The sequence below is a fragment of the Schistocerca nitens genome, chromosome 6 (assembly GCF_023898315.1).
Source record: "Schistocerca nitens isolate TAMUIC-IGC-003100 chromosome 6, iqSchNite1.1, whole genome shotgun sequence".
In the NCBI taxonomy this organism is placed as follows: Eukaryota; Metazoa; Arthropoda; class Insecta; order Orthoptera; family Acrididae; genus Schistocerca; species Schistocerca nitens.
In genome coordinates this window covers 604640631-604652393 of record NC_064619.1, presented here as the reverse complement: position 1 = coordinate 604652393, position 11763 = coordinate 604640631, and the positions used below count along the sequence as shown (strand labels likewise).

At 43.5% G+C, this 11763-nt stretch overlaps 1 pseudogene; it reads right to left on the bottom strand.

Moving 5' to 3' along the window:
• Positions 1 to 11373: 11373 nt before the first annotated feature.
• On the bottom strand, positions 11374 to 11491 carry LOC126191818 (5S ribosomal RNA; annotated as a pseudogene).
• Between the last annotated feature and the right edge of the window lie 272 nt (positions 11492 to 11763).

The window sequence follows — 11763 nt, the reverse complement described above, 5'->3', positions numbered from 1 at the left end:
GGCAGGGGATCCATCGAACCACGGTTGAACTACTTCTCTTTCCGTTCCACTTTCGAACAGCGCGCGTTAAAAACGAACACGTAAAACTGTCCGTGCGAGCTCTGATTTCTCTTATTTTATTATGATAACCATTTCTCCCCATGTAGGTGGCGCTAACGAAGTGTTTTCACACTCTCAGGAGAAACCTGGTGACTGAAATTTCATGAGAAGATCCATGAGAAGGTCCTACCGAGCCAAAAACCGCCCTGCCCCCCACAATTCGTGTATCATGTTTTGGCACTCTCTTATTTCGTGAAAATACAAAACGAACTTCCCTTCTTTGAACTTTGTCGATGTCTTCCGTCAATTCTGTCTGACTCGGATCCCACATCCCACTGAATACTCCAGAAGAGAGTAGACAAGCGTAGTGTAAGCAGTCTCTTAATAGACCAGTTACATTTTAAAATGGCAGTCTCTGGTTTGCTTTCCCCGCGACATTATCAACAACAACAATTTCAGTAGTTCGTTCGTTCGTAAAAGAAAATAAAGTTCGTACAAAAAGCAATTATGTTGTACATCATAGAGCAGTTCATTACCATCAAAGACTGTACAACCATATTATCATGGATAAATACAACTCATTTATGTGGCCGCATACATTAGAATTCCAGCTGAAATGAGTGCCCGAATCAGATCCCAAAACTGTAACTCGTAATAGGGTATTTGCGTATTCCGTTTTGTTTTATAAATAAATTTGGTTGCTGTAGTTTCAATTTGACTGTTGAAGCAGTGATTTTTCAAAAAGTTCTAGATCACTCAGGAAACTGAAGAACTGTAATGAAATAAAAAATACTTTAATAAAATTTGAGACTGAATTGAAGAACTTGGAATTCTGACTTGGTTTCAGGTAAGTCGTAAATTTAAATACAAGATAGGAGTAGGAGAAAGTTATCTTCAAAAGACATTTGAACCCAATTGTTTTTTATTTTAGTCTTTGATCACAATATCAATTCTTTCTACGATGACCGGTTTCAGTCCATAATGATCATCCTCAGATGTTTTCTACACCATGTCCTAAAGTGATAAGGCCGTAATGGCATCGTCAAAACATATAAATATACTCAGCACAGCACCGTCACATAGATCTAAACTGAGGCAGCCAATTGCAAAAATGACTGTGTGGACGATGTGGCCTATTCTACACCTCATTTTAGATCTATGTGACGATGCTGAGCTGATTATACAGGGTGATTCAAAAAGAATACCACAACTTTAAAAATGTGTATTTAATGAAAGAAACATAATATAACCTTCTGTTATACATCATTACAAAGAGTATTTAAAAAGGTTTTTTTTCACTCAAAAACAAGTTCAGAGATGTTCAATATGGCCCCCTCCAGACACACTAGCAATATCAACCCGATACTCCAACTCGTTCCACACTCTCTGTAGCGTATCAGGCGTAACAGTTTGGATAGCTGCTGTTATTTCTCGTTTCAAATCATCAATGGTGGCTGGGAGAGGTGGCCGAAACACCATATCCTTAACATACCCCCATAAGAAAAAATTGCAGGGGGTAAGATCAGGGCTACTTGGAGGCCAGTGATGAAGTGCTCTGTCACGGACTGCCTGGCGGCCGATCCATCGCCTCGGGTAGTTGACGTTCAGGTAGTTACGGACAGATAAGTGCCAATGTGGAGGCGCTCCATCCTGCTGAAATATGAGTTGTTGTGCTTCTTGTTCGAGCTGAGGGAACAGCCAATTCTCTAACATCTGCAGATACTGTAGTCCAGTTACTGCTTGCTGGATGCGTGCTACATTTTCATCACTCGTTCTCGGCCGTCCAGAACTTTTCCCTTTGCACAAACACCCATTCTCTGTAAACTGTTTATACCAACGTTTAATACACCACCTATCAGGAGGTTTAACACCATACTTCGTTCGAAATGCACGCTGAACAACTGTCGTCGATTCACTTCTGCCGTACTCAGTAACACAAAAAGTTTTCTGTTGAGCGGTCGCCATCTTAGCATCAACTGACGCTGACGCCTAGTCAACAGCGCCTCAAGCGAACAAATGTACAACTAAATGAAACTTTATAGCTCCCTTAATTCGCCGACAGATAGTGCTTAGCTCTGCCTTTTGTCGTTGCAGAGTTTTAAATTCCTAAAGTTGTGGTATTCTTTTTGAATCACCCTGTATTTATATGTTTTGACGATGCCATTACGGCCTTATCACTTTAGGACATGGTGTAGAAAACATCTGAGGACGGTCATTACTGACTGAAACCGGTCATCGTCAAAAGAATTGATATTGTGATCAAAGACTGGAATAAAAAACATTTGACAGCATTGGATCGTTGTTCATGTACGCGACTATGTCGCAACTGGTGGGATCTGAACCCATTTAACTTTAACGTTGTAAGTTATTCAACCGAATATTAAGATTCTTGCGCTCTGCGATAGTGAGCCTTATATTGGAAGACAGAGCTGAGTTTTGTTAGCACAGGGCGATACATAGCGTAATAATTTTAATTCGTTTGGCAACAGAGAGAAATTATCGTATTGCCTAATAAAGAAATATTACTTGTTCATTTGTGTAACCATACTCTCCGTAGTTGCCTCACAATTCCGTAGTTGCTTTAAGATCGAATTGTTTTTCGATATTATAGCAAATCAAAATGTAAATAACGTAATTGCAGACCACTGACGGTGCTTTACCTCAATAAAGCAATTCGCGTCTGGTGAGAAAAAACACGCGTTTTTTTGTAGTTGCAGCGACAGAACCGAAATACCCTCATGAAACTTGCTTGCGCATTGGGTATATACACCAATGGCAAAATACGGTCACGTATTTGGTATAACGAATGCGTCATGTTTCTGTAGTAGGGCTATTAGGAAAGGATGGGGAAGAAAGTCGGCCGTGCCCTGTCAAAAGAACCATCCTGGCATTTGGCTGAAGTGATTTAGAGAAATCAAGGAAACCTAAATCAGGACGGCCGGACGCGGGATTGAACCGTCGCCCACCCGAATGTGGGTCCAGTATGCTAACCACTGCGCCACCTCGCTCAGTCGCTGTGGAGAGGTATGATATTTAAACCATGACATCGGCACATAGTCTGGTGATCAGCAATTTTACGGCACCACCCCTCCTCCCGCTGTCGGCCAAATACTGGCAGTGAAAATTTCATCCACCACCACCAGGATTTGAACCAGCCTACCTCCGACCCAAGCGCCACCGCTTTAACGGACACGGCTGCAGAGGCACTGGAATAAAAGGCTTATTGAACTTACAATATTTTCTTTTATGTCAAAATATGTCTATTTTCGTTCTACCAATAAATTCCGAACAATATTTATGACCGTTACAGAAAGCGTATCCACCGACAATAGCAGTGAAACATGTTTGTGCGATGCAAGAGCAGTAATATTTTTTTTTCTAACCCTTTTGTAACGGCATTTTCAGTTCGAGAAGGCGATTTTGCGTTAAGGAAACATTATCTGGCCCTTCAAAATAGAAATAAAGAAGTGCGCCCGACAGTGAAGTAGATGTAAGAGATCGCTGCTGCAGCGGACATTTCCGTGAGCTTGCTGCCATCGGTAATCGGGATGCTCAAAACCTGCCCCCTCGCGGCGACAACTTGGACTCTTCCGCAGCTGCCGTGACGCAACGCCCGCGTCGAGTGGTGGGGACTGCGGCGATTCCCCCTCGCGACCGGAACGCTCGCGGCAAAATGGCGGGCAGCCAGACCTCTCAGCCTTTTGCACCTACCACCGCAGATGGTCGACGTCGGAGGCGGCAACAGGACTTATCTGTGCAAGCTACAAATATTCCTCGTCAACATAACACTGCAACCTGTGGAATTACGCGAAGCATTCGCTTTAAATAACGATACTGTTATTGGCACAGGAGAAGTGTGTTTGGAAGCCAGAGAGTAGCGCTTCTCGCGGCAGCCTGTGAAACTATTCGCCGACATTTTGCAGCCGCGCTCGAAATATCCCGGAAATAATTCTTCAAACGATCGACTGCAATGTGTTAACGTGTAGCGTAGCACTACAAAAGGATGCTAAGAAAACGGCACGCCTCATGGGCCACGAGTTTTCCGTTAATGACAGTACTCAACAACTGCTGAGAACAGACGAAATATTTACGAAACAAATGAACGTGGTCACACGCCAGACGGGGACGCCTCAGAGACAAACATTAACTGTTGAAGCAATTTCAGTACCGATACTATCCGAAGCTCTTACGTCTGAAAGAGCACTGCATACATATATGGTTATCAAATATCCTACAACTACAGAAGTACCATATTAGGGGCTACTAAATACACGGGAAGCTATAGAGTAAAGAAATGCAGTTCATACACATAAATATCCGTTTCAGTTTTACCTGTTGATAAGGCAATGCATGTCTCAAATAACATATGGTGTATTTCGTGTAATATCTTCCGAGAAAAATCTGTCCAGATAGCTGTGGCATTGAAGGGCACGCTACCAGGACGGGCTGGCGCGCCGGCCCCCATTCGGATCCGTCCGCTGCGTTAAAGACGAGGACCAGTATGGCGGCCAGCGTGCGCGCTTTTAGGCGGTTTCTCACATCCCACTAAGTGAATACTGCGCTGGTACCCGCGTCCCAACTCAGATACACACTACACAAATAACCAGACAACTTTCTCTCATGCACTCTAGACCCAGACAGATGGGGTAGGCCGAGTGCGTGCTTGGGGGTGGGGGGGGGGAGGTCATAGGAGAATGATAACCTTAGATGTTTAGTCTCTTTAAACACATAATCAGCAGCATTTAAAAATCACTAATGATTCAATTCTTTTTTGTATATTTTGATATTAGGTCCAATTTTGTGTATAGAAAATTTAAAAAATGGTTCAAGTGGCTCTAAGCACAATGGGACTTAACATCTGAGATCATCAGTCCCCCAGAATTACTTAAACCTAACTAACCTAAGGACATCACACACATCCATGCCCGAGGCAGGATTTGAACGTGCGACCGTAGCAGCCACGTGGTTCTGAGCTGAAGCGCATATAGAAAATCAGTCGCAGTGGTGTAAATGTATTTATCAAAGATTTCTGGTACAAAAAGAACAAAGCTATCACCAACATGTTACCATTAAAATGTTATTTATAGGTGGACGATCTTAAATACTGCAAGAAAGGAATGTAATACTACAAGAAATGCATGTGTACGAGACCCCACAGTGTTTTTACTGTCCATTGTCAATTTATATATTTATTCACAGGAGAATTATCACTTTAGATGTTTAGTCTCTCTCAAACACATAATCAGCAGTATTTGAAAATCACTAGTGATTCGTCTTCTTTTTTAAATACATTCATATCAGATCTAATTTTGTGTATAGAAAATCACAGTGGTGTAAATGTATTTGTTAAAGGAGACTGGTACAAAAAAAAAAACAATGCTATCACCAACGTATTACTATGGAAATATTATTTGTAAGCAGACGATCATAAACACTGCAAGAAAGGAATGTAATATTACAAGAAAGGATGTGTACGAGACCCCACAGTGTTTTTATTGTCAATAATTATATAATAATTATGCACACATTTGTATTTTCGTGCACACCAGATTTGTTGTGCACATTTGTAAACATCGAATAAGATAGATACTCTGAATTGGTTAATAATTGCCTCACTTCTTTGGGAAGGTTTGTTGCAGGAGCCGTATGTTTTTAAAACTCAATAAAGATCGCCATAAGGCAAATATCTCGTCTTATTTGTTCCTGTTTCTTCATGCAACGGAAATGCGGACAGACAATCTGCTCGCTGTTTCGACGCACAGAAAATGGAGGACATTTCTGCAGTAGTCTTTGGCAACTTTCATATGCAATAACTTGTATATGCAAACAGCCCAGCAGAAAGTTCATTTAAACTAATGGCAGAAGTTTCCACGTTGTCTTGCTTTGTTCGTATTGTGATAATGGAATGCCTTTGCGACCTGAGACGTAACTATAAAACGCGCAGAAATTTCTCTGCGTAGGGCTTACCTCTTTCATCGGTTACCATCCTAATACGCAGCGCCAAATATCTACCTTTCTGCTCCAATTCCGGCCACGTTTTGGTGGCTACTAGACCGTTTGCGAAGGTTTAGCAACGTTTGGGACCGGTTCTTTGGTAGTAGTTGCTCTTTCAACTGTTCAGAAGACCAGATCACAAACTGAACTTTGTGGGTTCGTTATTCTACAATATCTCCTTTCCAGGACATTTCAGTTTCGCCTGTCTCTCGGTGCATAGTCATGAAACATTTAAGTTCAGATATCTGCACTATCATCGATGAGGTAATATATGAGTCAAGATATGAGACCATTTTACCTTTACGTCGCCAGTGTTAGAGAAAAAGTGAAACTTAAACACAAGACATTTGATATTCTTGAACTGTTTCCCTTCAACCTTACCGTTTGGTTGACAAATAGGAAAATTCCCCGAGCCAGTGTGTCAGGCATCATCTACCAAGTCTGCTTTGGGACTTCCCCATTGCGGCCCTCACGGCACTACAGCAGTGTATCATATAAGTGCCGTCGTAAATGTCCAGTCCAACTGGTAGATCTCTTTTTAATATTTTTTATGCATACCAGAATTATGGGAATTTGTAGACATCGTCAACGATTTTGGTCCTGTCACCACACCACACAGAAAAGAACCAGATGGTGCACCATGACCTACACACATAAACTAACACACAGAGTCCTAAAGAGACAGGGCTTCAAAATAGCATATAAGCCTGGGCAAACCCTACAATCACACCTAAGCCAGCCAGCTACCAAGAGGGACAAGTTCCAACAATCTGGAATATATAAACTTGAATGTCAATGTTGTGATGCAGTATACATAGGCATGACATGCAGGAATTTTGAAACAAGATACAAAGAACATATCAGATGTTGGAAGTATGAAACAAACCATTCCACATTTGCAGAGAACACAATAACCATCATCCTACAAACATGGAACAAGAAATGAAAACAATGAGAATCTTATACATCTTATACAAACGCAAGAAAACTTCCACATCCAGAAAGCCATAGCAGAAAACAAACAAGTGATAAATGAACAAACACACATCAGCACAGGCTTCCTACTACACTTAATAAAGGAAATGATAACATAAAACAAAAACAAAACTCTTCCCCACACCATCCGGACACACACACACACACACACACACACACACACACACACACATATACATATACACAAATGCACACACAAATGCATATTCGAACACATCACAGATACTTCAATAATTACACTCGAAACTTTGGCAATAACATTCGATCTTTGGTAAAAACATTTGACGGTCGGCAACAGAAACCAAAACATTGCATTGAAACAAGCGTTCAGTTCATAGTGCTGTGGTATGGGGAAAAACCGCAAATTGGCGTTCATAAGAAGAAGAACAACACCAAAAATGCAACAGGAGCGTAATATGTAAGAAATTGTCCCCGCTACCTGTAAGTACAGTTCAAACCATTACTACTTAATAGGAAATACCTACCACCAGAACTGTTTATAACCTATAGGCACAGTGACAAAAATGTAAATTAAATAGCTAACATATGTACATATTCCAACCACAGATGATGCCTTGCAGAAAATAAAGGCGAAACGCGTATGGCACTAAAATTGTGTTTTGTTCAGTTGCTGTCAGACGGTCCATAAGTAAAAATTATCAATATACCTTTATAAGACAAGGACAATGAACTGATTAACACGTAGGCCAACATTACTCAGTGGGGAACTTTTGTTACTGAAGCTGTATGTTCTCAAAATTCAATATAGATCGTCACAAGCACAATGCCTGGTTTGTTTCTTCATACAACAAAACCGCTAACTCACAATTTGCTCGCGGTTTCGATGCACACAAAATGCATCATAGCTATTTCACCATTCTGCGTTTTTGTCAGTGCCACTTGATTCGTTCTTCCACTCGTCCAGCTTACGGTTCCAGCATCACGTCCCGTGTTTTAGCCTCTCATGAGAAGGTCTTAGATCACATCCATATACTGCCACGCTGCAATAAAACTTCTCCGAATTTTTTTTTTTTAAATTTACTTTTGCTGGATGCTTCTTTGCGCCCAGTAATTCTAGCACCGATGTCTTTTTATTAGGTTGGTGCTTAAGTTAGTAGCGTTTTTGTTTTGACTATGTGTTTGTTCAGCGATTGTCATTTCTTATTTGTAGTTTACTGTTGCTATTTTTCACTTACAGATACTAATTGGATGCTAGAAAATGGAGTGGCAAGTATAGAAATTCTTCTGTTTGACTTCAATGATACCATTTTACCTATATGTGGCAGCAGCGCGTAGGCAGTCAGAAACATTTGCGCCTTATATGGGGACAATGAAGTCATCGGACAGAGCACGGCAAGAAAATAACTTTCTCGTTTTAAGGAGGATCGTTTTGACATTAGTGACTCTCCACGATCAGGACGACCTGAAGTGTTTGATGAAGATCGTTTAAACGCGTTAGTCCTAAATGATAAATGATCCAAGTCAGTGAAATAGAGAACTGGCAGATGTGATGAACTGTAATCATTTCACCACGGTGCGACATTGGCGTGTAATGGGGAAGGTTCAAATTCAGGTGTTTGATTACCGCACGCTCCGCACCAAAAACCAAAGAATCAGCATGTGTACGTGCATCTCTGCTTTCTCGTCATCAATAGGCTCGTGAACATTACCGACCATTCCTATCCTGGATCATTACTGGTGGCGAGAACTGGTGTCTTTATGCTAAGATACGGAAAAGGAACAATGGTTGAACCCAAACATTGCATCAACTCACCGTAAAACTACCTGCGCATATCCACAAAATACACTCCTGGAAATGGAAAAAAGAACACATTGACACCGGTGTGTCAGACCCACCATACTTGCTCCGGACACTGCGAGAGGGCTGTACAAGCAATGATCACACGCACGGCACAGCGGACACACCAGGAACCGCGGTGTTGGCCGTCGAATGGCGCTAGCTGCGCAGCATTTGTGCACCGCCGCCGTCAGTGTCAGCCAGTTTGCCGTGGCATACGGAGCTCCATCGCAGTCTTTAACACTGGTAGCATGCCGCGACAGCGTGGACGTGAACCGTATGTGCAGTTGACGGACTTTGAGCGAGGGCGTATAGTGGGCATGCGGGAGGCCGGGTGGACGTACCGCCGAATTGCTCAACACGTGGGGCGTGAGGTCTCCACAGTACATCGATGTTGTCGCCAGTGGTCGGCGGAAGGTGCACGTGCCCGTCGACCTGGGACCGGACCGCAGCGACGCACGGATGCACGCCAAGACCGTAGGATCCTACGCAGTGCCGTAGGGGACCGCACCGCCACTTCCCAGCAAATTAGGGACACTGTTGCTCCTGGGGTATCGGCGAGGACCATTCGCAACCGTCTCCATGAAGCTGGGCTACGGTCCCGCACACCGTTAGGTCGTCTTCCGCTCACGCCCCAACATCGTGCAGCCCGCCTCCAGTGGTGTCGCGACAGGCGTGAATGGAGGGACGAATGGAGACGTGTCGTCTTCAGCGATGAGAGTCGCTTCTGCCTTGGTGCCAATGATGGTCGTATGCGTGTTTGGCGCCGTGCAGGTGAGCGCCACAATCAGGACTGCATACGACCGAGGCACACAGGGCCAACACCCGGCATCATGGTGTGGGGAGCGATCTCCTACACTGGCCGTACACCACTGGTGATCGTCGAGGGGACACTGAATAGTGCACGGTACATCCAAACCGTCATCGAACCCATCGTTCTACCATTCCTAGACCGGCAAGGGAACTTGCTGTTCCAACAGGACAATGCACGTCCGCATGTATCCCGTGCCACCCAACGTGCTCTAGAAGGTGTAAGTCAACTACCCTGGCCAGCAAGATCTCCGGATCTGTCCCCCATTGAGCATGTTTGGGACTGGATGAAGCGTCGTCTCACGCAGTCTGCACGTCCAGCACGAACGCTGGTCCAACTGAGGCGCCAGGTGGAAATGGCATGGCAAGCCGTTCCACAGGACTACATCCAGCATCTCTACGATCGTCTCCATGGGAGAATAGCAGCCTGCATTGCTGCGAAAGGTGGATATACACTGTACTAGTGCCGACATTGTGCATGCTCTGTTGCCTGTGTCTATGTGCCTGTGGTTCTGTCAGTGTGATCATGTGATGTATCTGACCCCAGGAATGTGTCAATAAAGTTTTCCCTTCCTGGGACAATGAATTCACGGTGTTCTTATTTCAATTTCCAGGAGTGTATATTTTGAGTAATGTTGCTATATTTTTGAAGAGCAGCATTGTGCAGCTAGGAATCATTATTGTCAGCTAGTCAGCTTGCTCAGAGCTAAGAAAAAGATCACCCCCACTTCCCTGAATCATGGACTAACATATTAATTGATTAACCTGTCTGATTTTTTACAGGTATTCTGCTACCGTTGTACCCTCTTTACTTCATTGTTCACTTTGTTAAGCATAATATTGTTCAAACCGATGTTATGTGTGAAGATCAGGTGAAGTTTTATTCTGACTTTTGAATATGCATTTCATTCTAAAATCGTCATCTTGGAATATCATTTCATAGAAACAGTTGCTCCCCCCATCCCACTATTTGTCATAACGCATCACCACATGCGACAGTTCGAACATGTATTTAGAAATAAGAATCTAGCTTAGCCGCTGCTATTGCGCTTTCAAGAAACCTGCAACAATGTTGTCAAGACCCGAAGTAAGTGGAAATTTCGATTAGGGCCAGATAATTGTTTGCGCATTTAACATAAGTCAGGTATCATTCAGATCAGCAACAGTTCGGATCAAATTAGGTTCTGTTTAGTCAAAGGTTATCATACGAGTGTAGGTTGAATAACAGTTTGTGAATACATAGTTTTGGTTATACGTAGACTTTTATAGAGTGGGAGGTAAAGTTGGGCTGAATTTCAGACAGAAACTAATATAGTGGGAACTTACATAAGTCGACCTTTCTGCCAGGATAGTTCCTAGGTTCCTTTGGTAATAAATAGTCAGATAGTGCTGCATTTCTCGAAAGCAAACAAATCTACCGCTGCGCTAATTTTACTGATATTGCTCTTCTTTTACAGGCAGTTCATTTAAAATTTTGTATCCAATTTGTGAAATTTTGTGTCGTGTGACGATTATCGATTACTTTATTGCGTAAGCAATCCGTCTTCAGGCCACAAGTGTCCCACCGGGACCATCCGACCGCCGTGTCATCCTCAACTGAGGATGCGGATAGGAGGGGCGTGTGGTCAGCACACCGCTCTCCCGGTCGTCATAATGGGTTTCTTTGACCGGAGCCGCTACTATTCGGTCGAGTAGCTCCTCAATAGGCATCACGAGGCTGAGTGCACCCCGAAAAACGGCAACAGCGCATGGCGGGCCGGATGGTCACCCATCCAAGTGCCGGCTACGCCCGACAGCGCTTAACTTCGGTGATCTGACGGGAACCGGTGTATCCACTGCGGCAAGGCCGTTGCCACTTTCTTGCGTAAGCAGTTGGCATAGCAGTACAGGTTCTGTATGTATATTCTTCATTGTTGTGTGCACAATAGTGTAGAGTTTTTTTGTTTTTTTTTTTTTTTCCAGAATGAGATTCTCACTCCACAGCGGAGTGTGCGTTGATATGAAACTTCCTGGCAGATTAAAACTGTGTGCCGGACCGAGACTCGAGCTCGGGACCTTTGCCTTTCGCGGGCATTTGGTAGAGCACTTGCCCGCGAAAGGCAAAGGTCCCGAGTTCGAGGCTCGGT